The sequence below is a fragment of the Parasteatoda tepidariorum genome, chromosome X2 (assembly GCF_043381705.1).
Source record: "Parasteatoda tepidariorum isolate YZ-2023 chromosome X2, CAS_Ptep_4.0, whole genome shotgun sequence".
Classification (NCBI taxonomy): Eukaryota; Metazoa; Arthropoda; class Arachnida; order Araneae; family Theridiidae; genus Parasteatoda; species Parasteatoda tepidariorum.
In genome coordinates this window covers 30,431,655-30,448,008 of record NC_092215.1, presented here as the reverse complement: position 1 = coordinate 30,448,008, position 16,354 = coordinate 30,431,655, and the positions used below count along the sequence as shown (strand labels likewise).

At 25.8% G+C, this 16,354-nt stretch overlaps 1 protein-coding gene across 4 annotated transcripts in view; it reads right to left on the bottom strand.

Annotated features, from left to right (window-relative positions):
- The window catches only part of LOC107440916 (fibroblast growth factor receptor-like 1), a 311,107-nt gene that overhangs the window by 109,066 nt on the left and 185,687 nt on the right, over window positions 1-16,354 (bottom strand). The window contains exon 1 of one of the 4 annotated variants that reach the window (XM_016054001.3): window positions 14,983-15,176. The exons of 2 other annotated variants lie outside the window; for them this stretch is intronic. The gene's annotated coding sequence lies outside the window, so the exon portion shown is untranslated. Of the gene's footprint in view, window positions 1-14,982; window positions 15,177-16,354 lie in introns of those variants that run through there. One more of the 4 variants, XM_016054002.3, reaches the window with a different exon arrangement.

The window sequence follows — 16,354 nt, the reverse complement described above, 5'->3', positions numbered from 1 at the left end:
TTATAAAAAACAAATTAAAATAAATGATTCTTTTACGAAATTCGCTGTTAAAATTATTTGTTTTTACAGAAAAAAATATTGTCACACTTAATTCACATGGGATCATTTATGAAAAAATACTTATGCGAATATCATTACTATTCGGTGTTTAATCTAAACTTAAGATTTTTTAAAACAAAGTATCTTTTTTATTAAACCTAAAAAAACTACTTTAGAAAAAATAAGTTTTTTTTTTAAATCTTAAAATCAAATTATTTCAATCATTTAATAAGAAAGAATATTGTAGTTTTTTTTTCAAAGAATAAAAACAATTCCTTTTGAAAAATGTTTGTGCTTCTTTCTAATTTATCTAACATTTAACGTAATTAATTTTTACTGAGCCAAATCCTCAGTGCGATGTTTTGAAATTAATTCAGTTTACGAATTTCTTTTTTCGTTTACTCTTTTTTTGCTTATGAATTTTGAAGTATATTGATTATTCGCGTGAGTTAATTCATTATTCAATAATGCTTTTAAGACAGAAGCTCTTTTTCATTTCGCTGCAAAGATAGACTGTTTTGAAAAAATGTAACAAATTAAATTTTTAAATATGTTTCAGATTCAAAATTCAGATTCAAGAAAGCTTTAAGTTTCAGCTACTTATTTGCATGGATTTTGTTTGGATATATTTAATTTGAAATGGATTGATTTTAACAGAATTTGTACCTTAATATTTTGTGTTGACCGAAAAAGTAAACCATAAATTTCATGTTTCTCAGAAAATTTATTAAAGTACGAATAGTGAGTAGTGCATTTGAGAGCTCTAAATAATCATGACATAGGTTTCTGGCTATGTTAAGGATTTAGTATTACAATGTTTTCCCTTTTTTGGAAATGTGGGATCTACCTTTTTAAAGAGACCTATAAAAAGGTATAATCTCCAGCTTTATACATGGGTGTTATGCTTGTTAGAATTACTTTTCGTTGAACGAACAGTAATATATAATATGCAAGATAATGAAGAAAAATAAAAAATTATTAATTCTTTTTTAAATTTCAAAAATATGTGACTCAATAATATGTTTTAATTTTATGTAAAAATTATATTTTACAGTTCTCCAGCCTATGGTATCTTTTAAAGCAGTCTCCAATATGAAGCCTTGGTTGAACATGTGTCGCAAAAATAATTAGTTTGGTGTCTTTCGCCTTTAATTTTTTTGTTTGAACATACTGAACAATCCCTCTTAATTCAAAGCATATGGTTTCTCAAACACAAATGAGGTTCAGTTTGGGCAGTTTTTGTCAAATGTTCTATTTACAACTAATGGAGTTTCAAGACTTATTCAGAAATTTTTACAACACTTAGAAAAAAAGTATGATCAAAACTACTAGAATATGGCATAATTTACCGTGTTTCTGGCTCTATAGGAACCCCAAAGAGTTAAGTAATTTTTACCGAGAGGCTTAGATATTGATTTTGGTAAAATTAACAATAAAATTGGTAAATGAGGTAAAATTGAGTAGTTTTAACGTGATACCTAAGAATATGGCATAAAAACCATTATTCGGTTAAATTATTTTTCAGTTTTGTTGTTTTTACAAAAATAAGAATTTGACTTTTGAAACCCAGAATTTACAGTGAAACCGTATTTATATGAGCGGAAAAATTACTTAATAAATGGTTTTAATACCGTATATTTTGGTTTTTATTGTCAGAATTTCTTTTAACCATAAATTTCATTACAATACGGAAATTTAAGCAGAATTGTTTTTCTGCGTGAAGACTTTCTGCTATCTGTTTCTCCTTTTTTTTAATTAAGAGAATGCTTTTTACTTGCAAAATATAAAATAAAGGTTTTCTAGTAAAATAAATGCCTATACAGAAATTTTGTTTTATGCCTTACTTACTTAACAGTGCCAATTAGTCCTAAATTATCGTGGTGTTGTAACAAAATAGGTCAACGTTTACAATAAACTCATTGTTTCTCACTTTCTATTCATATATATTCCCAATTAAAGTTTGTAATTAAATCTAAAGTTATATGGAAAATATTAATATTTTTGATCAGAACTGATTTTATTTTAAGTACTTTATACACGCTTGTAGCGAGTTTTTAAAATAATTGTTTAAATTGAAAAGAAAAATAACTAAGATTAAAATTTTTTTAAACCGATTATCTGTATTTCTTTCTCCATTATTTCTTATAACAAATTTTAATGAGTTTCTTCGATACTGCTTACAGATTTGATTAAAATACGTTGGTGCTCTTCTGAATAAAGCTGATAGTTTTAATCATCAGTAACTGAAATTTTACTCACATCTAAAATTTGAAAACGAAGATTTTTAAAAAAAGTTATAATTAATAATTAAAATTTTAATACAAATTAAATCAAGTTTATTTTTTTATTTTTTTGATTTTGATATATTTCAAAATACATTTATTATTATATTTTTAAATTCAATTTGCAACTAGAGCTTGTTTGATTTTCAAAGTTACAATATTTTTGAATAAACAGTAATTCAGTACTTCTTTGGAACTATTTTATATTAAATTATCAATAATTCCTGTTCGAAATATGAACTTTAAATAGTTTCTTAAAAACTATAATATTTCGCTGATTTTTGCTACTTTGTGCAAGTAATTTGCAACTCAAATATTCCATAGCGAGCTAATCTGTCAATTCGAAAATAACAGCTTATTTTAAATCTTCAATTTAAAAACTAAAAATATTCATCTCAAATTCTCTTTAAAAATGCACAGCAAAATATAATGTAGTAAATTCAAAATTCGAAGTACTAAGCCGTATTTCAAAACTTTGAAGAAAACTCGTGAAATAATTTGCATAATTTTTGAACGAAAAGACCAGTAATCTCCTTCTAATTCTTCTCCTCCCCAAAAAAATTACAGTAGGGATTAAAGTTGACGAAGAAACGAGAATTTGTTTCTTCCTAACATGAAATCGAACGAGCAAATGATCTGTCACGCCTCGGCTATTGTTTCTTTTACCATAACAAAGCTTTTCCATTCCATGCAAGGTAAATATAGCAATAAGGTAATAAGAATTTAATCAATATGTTTGTGTTTCGATCTTATTTGACTGCTTCTTCACATGTGTTAGGTTAAGACCCTAACAAGCATTTGAAAACCTCCTATTTGAGATTATGGTTGTTATTTTTAATGTTTAAGCTTTCAAACCTGATTAAATAAGAATAAACGAGGATAAGGGAATTCAGGCGTTGAAATAATCATTAGTAGTTGTACAAACTCAAGCAAATAATGGTACTTTCTGTCATGCATTTGATCTTTTGTTGTTATTCAGTCAGAGAAATGAAAAGAATGAAATAACTAATGCATATTTAGTATGTTAAAACTACGGGCTATCATTAGCAAAACCTGATTTTAAAGTATTTGATCTATTTTTGTCAGCTAGATTCAGGGCTCGATTTGCAGAGGGAACATAATGATACTGAATATGTTTTTCGAAAAATTATACATTAGGAATTATAATATGGACTGACTACAACTTTGATATGAATAATTTTAAAGTAACTTAAGAAGATTATTTTTCAAAGAAATATATTTTTTTGAAAAGGTTGAAAACTTTTAGGTGATTGTTCAGCATTAATCAAAAGCATTTATAAAATTAAAATAAAAATTATAAATAATTGTAATGGGGCTCGATAGAACCTTCATTTTTATGAAAGTTCGTTTGTTGTTCATCAAGATTCAAATCTCGGTAAATGTGTCTAAGTGAAGTATTAAGTTATATCTGCACTAGTTAAACGTGATCTATTTTTGTCTGTTGGAATGAGGGCTCGATTTGCGTTAGAAATATAATGATACTGAACATGTTTTTCTACAAAATTATACATTAGGAATTATAGGATTATATTAGGATTTGCGTTAGAAATATAATGATACTGAACATGTTTTTCTACAAAATTATACATTAGGAATTATAATATGAACTGACTAAAACTTTAATATGAATAATTTCAAAGCAATTTAAAAAGATTATTTTTTAAAGAAATCATTTAAAAAAACTTGTTGAAAACTTTTAGGTGATTATTAAGTATTGATCAAAACTATTTATAAAATTAGAATAAAAATAATAAATAACGGAAATAGGGGCGCGGCAGAGCCTTCATTTTTATGAAAACTACACTTCGCTTGTTGTTCTTCAAGGTTTAACTCTCGGTGAATGTGTATAAGTGTAGTATTAAGTTTTATCTTCACTAGTTGAACGTGATCCAGATTTTGTTGCTTGCAACCTAACTGAAATGAAACCAACTAAAATTTTATTAAGTCCTTATAGATTAGTTTGATCTCTAAAGCACAGATGCCGCCACAGTCTTTGTCATAGACCTTACAATAATGGCACAATTCAAAACTGTAATTGGAATGCTTTAATAGTAGTTGAAGGCGTTTTTAAATCTTGTAGATATTTCTATGTTTTCAATAACAAATTAGAAAAATCCTCAACATTTCTTTATTTTTTAAAATAATGGATTTCGTCTATCATTTGTGCCATAAGGTTTATTTAATTAACTGCTTTCATTGAATGTAATCTGATTATCCTTAAAAATACTTCTATTTTTAAAAATTAAATAAATAAATTTAAAAATTAACCTGACATGAAAAGCTGTCATATTAATTTAGTGAGTTTTTAATCGGAATTTAATATTTAATGAACTTTTCGTTTTATAATATGATACCTCAGAAAATTACTGACTTAAATAAATTTAGTTTGATGCTATGAATAATGACCGAGGTTGATGAGACGAAATATGATGTTTAATTAAAAGATTCTTGAAATAATGGGGAGTTTTTTTTTTATAAAACTTATCGAGTAAAAGCGAATCAATCAATATTCTGTCAACTACATAATTCTTTCAAAGTTTGAGAACTAAAATTTTATGAGTTATGTAAGAATTTTATTGGAAAAATTGAAACTAAATTATTGAATAAATTAAAAATAAATAATGAAACTAACTATCAAAAGATAAATATTTAATTACGTGATTTAAAATGTACATAAACTAGGGGAATTATAATTTTTACGAACATTTTCGATCTAAGTTAAGATTATTTAAAAAGTAAGCTTGCAAGTAAATAGGAAAAATTATTTAATTATAAAACAACATCTGAGATTGGTAAAATTTGCCTTTTTTTCTATTAGACATAATTTTTTTTCATTTTATGATAAATGTCATAAGATTTTTGTTATTGGAAATTAAATAACTTTAGAAAAAATGTTTTTATATGGTTTATACTACAGAAATATTAATTTGGATTGGATAATTGAATTTAAAAGTATTTTAATTCTTTTTTTTTAGATTCTCACGTTGTTAAAATTTTATTTAATGAAAATAGATAGCAAATAAAATCATAATAAACAGTAATGAATCATGAAAAATAATAAAAATTAAACATCCACTTCATATTTATTTAGCCAACTAAAGCATATGTTAATAAAAACAATATTTTTCGCAAAACGCTTTAGAAAAATTCAATGTTGGAAGATTTCATACATTTTCGAAATTTTTACTTTTTTTGTATTCTCTAATGTATTTAAATATACATAGTTAATACTAATTTTATACTGAATTAAGAAAACTTAACTTTTATTTGCATTTAAATTGCATATATCATCTAATATTTCATTTTTAAATGCGATACACAGGAAACATCAAAGAAACGTTACTTTTTTGATGATAATCTGATTTTTATTTGCTTCGTTGTGATCTTTATCATTTTTAGAAAGTCGCATACGCAAATTAGTAAGGGAAAATATTTAGGTAAGTAATTTAATTAAACAGGTGCCAATTTTTCTTAATTATAATTTTAAAGTCTAAGAACCTTGCTTAAATATAGCTTCAATTTTAGAAAATATGGCCCTAGTAGTTTTTAGACCTATAAAAAATCTGGAATTATTTACTTTTTTTCGTTTTTTTCTATATCTCTATAACTTTATATCTTAATTATATAGATATATAAGTTTTCTTGAGATTTAAGAGTTTTACATACAATTTATAAAAACTATGCACACAAAGACAATATCCTGCAAAAAAAAAAAAAATAAGCAGTTTTAATTTTAGCAATTATTATTTCATTTTAGTAAACAAAATTTTGAAAGTTTGAATTATTGAGGCTCATAAATTTTTCTTACCCTGTTGGCTAACATTTCACAATATTCAATTTTCAAAAAAAAAAAAAAAAAAAAAAAAAANAAATGTTAATTTTAAAAAAAAAAAAAAAAAAAGTGAACTAGATATTTTCTGAGTTGTTAAAAATTTGAACTGACTGAATATTTTAGCATTTTTCATCAAGTTTTAAATTGCGTTATGCAACAATAAATATTCCTATTTTTAAAAAAAATTAATCCCAAGAAACTGAAACAATAAGATATTACTTAATTAAAAACTTCATTCTCTTCTAAAATATAAGAATTGGAAATAGTAGCCGACATGTTTCAAGCTCTCAAAAACAGACACTCATNCATTTTTCATGAAGTTTTAAATTGCGTTATGCAACAATAGATATTCCTATTTCTAAAAAAAATTAATCCCAAGAAACTGAAACAATAAGATATTACTTAATTAAAAACTTCATTCTCTTCTAAAATATAAGAATTGGAAATAGTAGCCGACATGTTTCAAGCACTCAAAAACAGACACTCATTTTCGAGTCTTGTCGGACGCAAATGCGAAGAAATAAAAGTAATTTGAAGTATAAAACGTGAAGTTGCTAATGAAAAATGGAAAAATAAAGGAGAGAAAGAGAGCTAGAAAAAAGCCGCAACAGTCGAGAGAAAAGAAATAAAACAGAACAAGAAAAACTACGGTAGACGAGAGGGGCAAATCAGGGCAATATGCATTTCTACTCGATATGGGGAGGTGGTGAGGAACTAATGCGTTAGCAAGGGAATCAGCATTCATATGAATAAAACAAGATTCCAGGAAATCACGATAAGTTGATGTGACTGTGGTGAAAATAATTTTGTTATAGTCGAAATTTAATTTTTGTGCAAGCCTCCAACAATGTGCAGCAATCGCTGATTTCGCCTGTTCATTATAAGGGACATAGATATTCCTTTTGATAATTTTTTTTAAGAAATATAAAAGGTAATTATAGTTAAAACGTAATTATTTTGAGTTATTATTTTTTTGCATAAAATTTTACTTTCAAAAAATTACTATATATTAATATTTAATCTATTTTAAGCATCGCAATTGTTTCCGAAAATGCAATGCTTTCGCTGCATTTAGAACATTTAATTTTTTTAAATTTTAGATCTAAGCTACCTCTAATATTCTGAAAGTCGAGAAATGGTAATCATAATGCTTTTTAGAATGGTTTGGTAACTTAGTTAATAATCGTCACTAAGTATTACATGCTCTTTGAGAAAAAGTAAATTTTTGTGTATGATTTGGTAGTTTAGTAATCGACACTAATAACTAATTAATTATTACATCTTCAAGCCTCAAGAGATAAAGTTTGCATCTTTGTATGTTAAAATCTGATGCCAAAATCAAAACTCATTAAAATTTAACGTTTTAAATATTGAAACTTATTTATTTCAAATTCGAACCGCTACTAATTGTTAAAGAATTAGGGATAAAGTGTAGAACTGATTTTTTTGGAACGATTGAATCTTATTGCAAGGTTGTGGACATAATTTTTTATTTTTTTGATCCTCCAATGTTATAAAATAATAAATCTGAGCAATTTTATTGAAAGGGGGCTGTTTTATATCTAATTATTCCTACTAGTAAATATTGAAAATTAATAATTTTATTACTTATTACATCCCACTAATTGCCAACCGAACTGTGTAATGGTCAGGGAGCTGACCTCATGTAACGGTCCTGGGTTCGAATCCTGGACCATGGATGCTCTTTCATTCTCTGTACTATTTGTCCTTACTATATAAGCAACGTTTGTCCACTTAATATGATGCCCCTGAAAGAGTGGAACTAATCTGCAATACTGATGTCTCTGAATGACAATTATCAATCGAATGGACATAGAAAAAAAATTTAATGAAAAGTCTAATTAATTTATCGTACTATATGACTGAAATTTTGAAAATTCTTGCTCTTAATAATTTTAGAACTTATTTGTTATAGCTGAAGATGAACTGATAATCGAAGAATTAATTAACAATTATTAAAATCCTAACTTATCTTTTTCTTATATTTATATTATAATGACTTTAAAAAATATCAACAAAATAATTCAACTAAATACAAATTTAATACACATTGCTCTTAGAAAAGCTATTTATTGGATTCCAGCAAGTTAATATTCAAAATCGCATTTTAAAAAATTAAATAAAGCTAATCTCATAAATTTGAGAGCATATTTCCAATTTTAAACTTCACGTAGAATATAAAACTTAAAGAAAAACGGGATAAAAAAAATAGAAGTACAAAAAAAAGATACCTTTCAAAAATACACAAAATAAAAAAAAAGTTATTTAAGTAAACCCTTTTTTTTTCTCTTCTAAATGCATTATTTTTAATTTAAGAATAGCCAAAGCAAAGAAAACTGTTTATGAAAATCGATAAATTGAAATTCATCTGATAGCAAAACTAGTAGGAAAAAAAGGGAATTTCGTAGGAAGGAAAGATAGGATTCTGTGGTAATGACATTTTCTGGCAGGAAATTTTTATTCAACTTTGCATTAATGTAAAGAGTTGCTCAGAGAATAAGACTAGAAACACTACAAAATAGATTTTTTTAAAGATAAAAGAATTGCATAAAAAAAGAAAGTCTTTTTCATCGTTTTACCGAAATTGTTTATAAAAAATGTTTGAATAGTTTATATAGTTTTCAAACATTTTACCTTAAGTTTTCAAAATTTTATGATAAGCAAAATTTACTAAAATATTTTTCACGCAATAGCATCGCATTTAATTGCAATACGAAATAAAAATTTTTTAATCCCATTTAGTTATACTTAAAATTAAATTATATTTTTCAGTTCGAATTTTTCATTATTACTTTAAAAACTAAAACAATTAAAACTGAATTAATAATAAAACATTTTCTTTGACCAAATAATTAAGTTCATAAATTTCATTTTTGATCAAATAGGACAATATGCAACTTTCAAATTAATTTTAGTTCAATGTAAATTATTATAAACGTTTCTTTTTACTAGGTATCAATAAAGACTTACTTAAATATGATATTAAATACTTGCTTTTATAGAAACCAAAATATGTCAATAGTCTTATTAAATCAGATTTTTTATTATTCACAAAAGCACTAAAGTATTCGAATAAATTTCTGAAACAAGGCATTTCGATTATGAGCTTGATAACATTTATTTAATTCTTATTTTATGATTCTTTTAGGAAAATCTTTTTAAATCACAAAATTAAAAAAAATACTCTTCACCGTTTTTTATACAGGATGTTCCGTAATTACCAACTATAAAATGTATTTTCAGAAACCTTCTCAACTGTGGGGTTTCTGGCGGAAACATGGGGGGTGGGGGTAAAAAAGTGGTGATTGGATACTCTTCGAATTTTCATCAGGTAACCAAACAGGTTTTGGCGCTTCTTATTTCATCCTCCTCACTAGTAGTTCGAAGGCGATTTTACTTCTTTATCGTTTAAATATCAATTTGCAACTCACATTGTGTCAACTTTTCAAACTTCATATTTTTCAATAAAAAAAAAATAAAAAAATAAAGAAACATATTAGGAATTGAGCCTACCGGCCTATGTAGGGGTCAGGGAACTGACCTTACACCAGAAAGGTTCTGGGTTTGAATCCCGGGCAGGGCATGCATACTCCTTCATTCTCTGTACTATCTGCCCCTACTGTGGGAGCAGCTTTGGTCCACCTTATACGGTGGTCAGCACCTAATATGGTGGTCACCTAATAAAGTGGCAAACAAATCTGCCCTTCAGATGGCTGTCTGGCAAAAAGTCATTCCCCTTGCGGGCATGAGAAAAAAATATTAGGAGTTGATCGCAGAGGACTCTTCCTTTGAAAAAATAAAGCTTTAAAAACTTATTTGTTAGGATCGTCAAATTTACACGAAAACATTGTCAAAGTTTGAGAAATCATTATTGAGGCCAATCTGAGCTAATGTGGTATTAAAATCACTTAAAAATGTTTATTTGCCGTATGAAAATAAGGGGAGGTTCTAAAAAGGAAAGCCTTCCTGTTTTCTGCCACAAAAAACCTGGGTTTTGATAGTTTTATATTCCTAACAGGTAACCGAGAGGCCAATGTATCTGACTGCGAAGCCAATAGTTATGGGTTTGAATCCCGCTCAGGGCATGGTTGTCTCTATTACTGTATTTTCCCTGTCTTGTATGATGCATGAATGTGACTCACCCTATATGAACTGACTACCAGCGGCAGTGCGGCATGGGTAATGAAATAAAATAGTTTTAAATTCCCATTTATTCTAAATGATTTTTACTATAATTCTGATTTTCATGGTGTTTTTTTTTCGTCCTTAAATATTGAAGTGTGAATTCAATTTTGGAAGGTTATCTCATTTTTGAGAAGGATTGTAACATTTTCTATTAGCACACCTTGTATGCAGATATAATAATATTATCTAACAATTTCAAGGAAAAGTATTAGCTTTCCAATGTTTATGTACATGGTATCTGGTTTTCATCTCGCATCTACTATTTTTAGTTATTTTCACCTCACTTTGGTTTTAAATTAATTTAATTCAAAAATACAACATTTATAATAGACAATAATTTCTAAAACTTCGAAGATTTAAAACTATTTACTATGAAAACAAAACTCATTCGACATTAATTCTCAATTAATTTTATGGTTAAAAATAACTGTTTACCTTACGCAAAAGATCGAGATGTTAAAAAAAAAAAAAAAAAAAAAAAAAAAAAAAAAAAAAAAAACTATTCTCGAATATTTTTTTCTGAATGAAAAGAAAAGTAAAAAAGAACTAGAGAGCTTTCTTCTCTTTTTTTAAAAATCTTATAAATTAAAAAAAAAAAAAGCATTTGTAAAGATAAATGTAAAGAATGAAAAACAAAGTAAGCAAGGAAAAGAAACCAACTGATAAACGACAAAGAGAAGCTTCTATGGAATTAAATCTGTTTTATAGTATTTGTTCAATATTGATTTATGTTTATAATTTCTTTTATTAGTTATATTCTTTGAAGGAAAACTTTTGTTTGATCAATGCATATGTACATAATCAAATTACGTATACTAAATGTTATATTATGTATGATGTTTTTAACTAATGTTATTGGTTTATAAACATTGTATTTCAATTTCAACTAAACTAATAAAACAATTTTATTTTTAATTATTTAATTTATATAAATATCTTAATTGTATCCAATAAAAAAATTTTATATATAATTTTATTTAATTTTTTAAAGTATAAAACCAATTTTTGTTTTCTTTTAGTTGGAATAAAAATGAATTAAATATTACAATGTATCTAACATTATGTTTTTAATTTACTTAGTTTAAACTTCATAGTATTTATATTTTCATTCTTATTTACTATTAAATATCATAAAAGAGTTTTTAAAAAAAATCAAGATTTTAAAGCAAAGTTGATTTTATTCAATGATTATTTAATAAAAGCTTACTTCTGATAAATCAAAAAAATAAAAACTCTTATTTACTACTTTTACGTTTCGCGGCTTGGTTTTCTTTTAAAATTGATATCTTTTGTGTAATGAAGCACAAAAAGGAAACAATTTTCTGGTGTTGAATTTCAAGAAAAAGAAATCCATAAAATAAATAATGTGCTGGTGAGTTTTTACACTTGGGAATGCATCTACCCTTTCCAAATAAATGGAATTCAACCGGAGTAAAAAAAGCTTACGATTTAAAAGCTTTAAAGATTCATTATACCAAGAAAAAATAAAAATATCAAATATTAGGAGTACCTACTATTTGTACGAAAAAAAAAGAAGTACAAACACTTAACTCTTGAAATATATATTTAATATTTACCTTAAGTATTCTTAAAGTAAACTTCTGCTTTGCTGTATCCTTTAATAATGATTAGATTCATTTGAGTTTCCATTATATAAATATTTTATCATCATATCTGTTTAAAACAAAACTTCAGTATAATACCATATATGCTGAGAATATACCAATAATGTGCTTATATTATTTCAATGTGCACACTGATAAAGTTGAACTTCCGTGATGTTATTTAAGGACACTAATGTTATTTCAAGACACTGATGCTATTTAAAGACACTGATGCTATTTAAAGACACTGATGCTATTTAAAGACACTGATAATAGTTTTATAGACTGATGATAATGTTATGCACTGATATTGATGTTATGCACTGATGCTAATGTTATACACTGAAGTTAATGTTATGCACTGATGTTATATTAAGTTATACACTGATGTTATATCAAGTTATACACTAAAGTTAAAGTTAAGAAAAGTAAAGTTAAAGTTATTTTAAGTCACTGATGCTATTTAAAGACATTGAAGTCAATGTTATACACTGGTGTTATTTAAAGTTAATCAGAATTGTACACTGCTGGTACATAAATGCTTTAAACGTATATAGTAACTATAATGTAATTTTGAAATAGGGAATTTTTTTAAATTTAATTATTCTAAATTTTCATTCTATTCGAATATATAATACTTGAAAGGAGCTATAATACTTTAGATATTCAACGTCGTTATATTACTTTGCGTAAAAACACCAAAGTCTCCCTCTGTTTTATTTTAATATCTAGAAAATTTAAATGATTAGTGATAATATAAGGAAGTCTGTATAAACCAATGAGAATGAACTATTTTCTGGAATAAATATAACGAAATATAAGTATGATTTTAGTGATCCTATAAAAAAAGATTATAAATTCATGTGAATTGACTATTTTTTTCCGCATATTAATATATATATGATTTTAGTTATATTATAAAGACGATTGTATGGATGAATAAATTTTTTTGGAACAAATAATAAAAACATAAACGGGATTTCAAGTATATATCAAGTATATTTGTATATTTTTAATACAAAATGACAAAGGATGCATAATCTTAAATATTAGTCATTAATTTATTTTACTATATAAAAATTGGAATAGAATATTTTTTCTTTCAAATTTTATATTAAATAATAACAATCGTTTCAGGGTAAAAAAACATAAACAATAAAATTGACCCTTTCCTCCGTTAAAAGAGTATTCAAGTTATCGAATACTCCAAAAATCAGAATATTCCAAGCACGTTTTATTTTAAAAGCCTCGGAAGTCGAACAAAGCATAGTGCAAATTGCCTCATGCTTATATTGCGAGAGATTGAGTTGAAGAATTTTTACAAGTCAAAGCTCGAAAAAAATTTATGGAAAAAATATTTTTGTTTAAGAGTCAATCTAAATACTTAGTTCAAAAGTAATATTATGAAGCTTTTGTTTAATTTTTTCTTCTTATTAAGACTTTATTTCTATTTTTATTTTAAACTTATTTACACGTTGGTTTCTGCAGAAGTTTTATTATTTTTAAGTTATAAATGATTTCTTCTCAAGTCTTTCTGAAACTGTTGAAGCATTTTAAACCCACTGAGTGCCTGAAAGAGTTTATCAATTGTCGTATATTCATTTAATTTCTCCAAGAACATTCAAAAGAATTTTATATTTCTTATAAATCAAATAGCATTGTTGTTCATCTTAACGTTGAAAAACTAACATTTTCCACAGTAAAAAATAAAAAAATAAATAAAGCAAAAAAAGTTTGAAGAACAAAATATTAATAAATTTTTTTTAAAGTATTGATTTTCATATAATGATAAGAGTAACGTTTAAAATATGTCTCAGAAGCACTTCGAATCTTTCATATTGTTAAATATTCTTCAGGCGTATAGATGATTCGGAGAAATTAAAATAAAAATTAAAACCAAGTCTTTAATAATTATTAAATAAAATAGTAAAATTAAATTGATTTAAAATTCTAAGTTTATTAGCTCCAGAGTCAGCTGAGAAAAAACAAAATTAAAATTTCATTTAACAACAAACTACTTTATTATGTTTATAAGAACTCAGATATTTATTATGATCTTAAAATACTTAAATTTTTTATTATTAATTAAACTAAAGTAAATTAGCTTGAAAAATTTTAAAACATTGTATATAAAATTTACTATTTACAAAGAGGTATTAAAAACAAAAAAAAATTTATTTTATAAAAATAATTATTGAAAATTTATTAAAATAGTTTCATTGCAAACAATATTTAATATTTATAATGAATTGCAGTATCTTAATACTTTAATTTTGAAAAAAAAGTATTTTATTGCACCTTTTAAATAAAACGTTTATAAGAACAGATATTTAAGCATTTTAATTAAAAAAACTTATTAAAATATAAAACTTTCAGACTACAAAATTTTGTAATTAAAATTTTTTATTTTCTAAATGTTGTAAGTGTAAATTAAAGTGTAAATTAAATAATTAATAAAATGCTATCAATCAACAAAACAAATGCAAAATTAAAAATTATATTAAACTACTAAAATGTCTAATCCAAGGGAAAAAAAACGAGAGTATTAAAAATACCATTATTTTTAATACTCTTTAGTTCAATGTTGTTCAATTTAATGCTTCATACAATCACTGAATTTTTATTTCGATATTTTGCGCAAGGTAACCAATAAAATTATTCAAAATAAAAAATTTTCCTATTTAAGATAATCAATAAAAGATAATAAATAACATAATAAAAAATTCAATGAAAAAAACTACAGTATTAAAAATAACATTATTTTAAGTTTAATGTTGTTTAGTTTATTGTTTCATACAGCAACCGCATTTTTATTGCAATATTTTACTCAAGGAAAAAATATTCAAAATAAAATAATTCTTTATTCAAAATAATAAATGAAAGAAAAACACAAAACCTAACAATTCGATCATGTTCTCATTTCAAACCCAATAAAAAGAGCGAAAATCTATTTTAAAGAACAAAACTAAATTCAAGGACATGAAAACAGTATCCTCACCTTTTCTGTGAACCACAGTGATGCAAACGATCTCCCAAATCGGCTATGTCCGATCCGTAGATCAAACAGCCCGCATCTCAAACTCACGAGAATATGAAGATATGAGATCGTATCCCGCGTTGCTACTCTAACTTCGAACTCTACCGAAGCAGATCTGAGAATGCCTTCAGTAGAACGACGAACCAGTGACTCTCGCGCGCCCCCTTTTCCTACATTCGAATCACACGCCCCCCCCCTAATTTGTACGTCCCACTCTTAGCTCCCCACCTGGTTGCTCGCATCCCCCCCCCTTTTCTCACTCATTCCGTGACAAACCAAATATCTCTTTTCTGTTGTTTTTGATGTTATTAAAGGAAGTAAGGAAAGAATTGTGGTAGACGGGACTTGCAAAACTTAATTGAAATGTGAAATACCACGCGTGTCGGAGTCGTTTGTTTTGTTTTGATTTGTTTAAAATAATAATAAAACTCTAATTTGGAATTTAAATTCGATAACAATGTTTGTTGAATTTAGTTTTTCAAAATTGCCGAATTGTATAAGAATGTTTTTTTTTTTCTCCCATCCATGTTCAAAAAAAATTTTTTTAAGTATGTCTTGTCATTTTATAATCCATTTAAAGCCGTTGTTTTTTTATTGTTGAAGTATTGTGGCATAAATTCTTAAGAGGGAATTAAGGGATTTGATTATTTAGTTTATTTTTTAAGAATTTGGTAAGGAATTTATTTTCGTAACAATAGAGGACAGTTACAGAGAAATAGGAAAAAAAATTTTTCAAGGAAAAGTATAGAAAAACCAAGTAATCTTTTAATTGCTTTGTTAAAATAACACATCAGTACGTAACTACGTGTAAATTTGAAAAAGCATGTAAAAACTTTTCTTATTGAATAAGTACAGTTTGTACGCAATTAAATAAAAAGTTAAAAAGAAAATTTAAAAATTACCCCGTTTTCTCTTTTCTCAATCATTTTGTGAATGCTTCTTTTTCTCTTTTATGTCGTTTCGGATTTTATTGAGAGAAAGGGAAGAAAATAATTGTGGCAGACGAAAATTTCAAGTCTTCAGATGTAATTAACATGCAACGTACCAAGCGTGCAGTTATAATTTGTTTTAAATTTGCTTATAATTTGAAAAATTTATAATGTTTCTGGTTAAAAAAAACATTTATTACGGTTTTAATGCCATGCTCTAAGATATCATGATTAAATTACCAAATTTAATCACATTTACCAAAGTTTATCACATATTAAGAAAACCATATGTTATTGTAAATTTTACCAAAATCATTACCCAAGTACTTCGCTAAAAATTACCGTGCTCTTTGGTGTTTCCACAGAGCGGGAAACACGGTAACCTTAGCCATATTCTGGTAGTT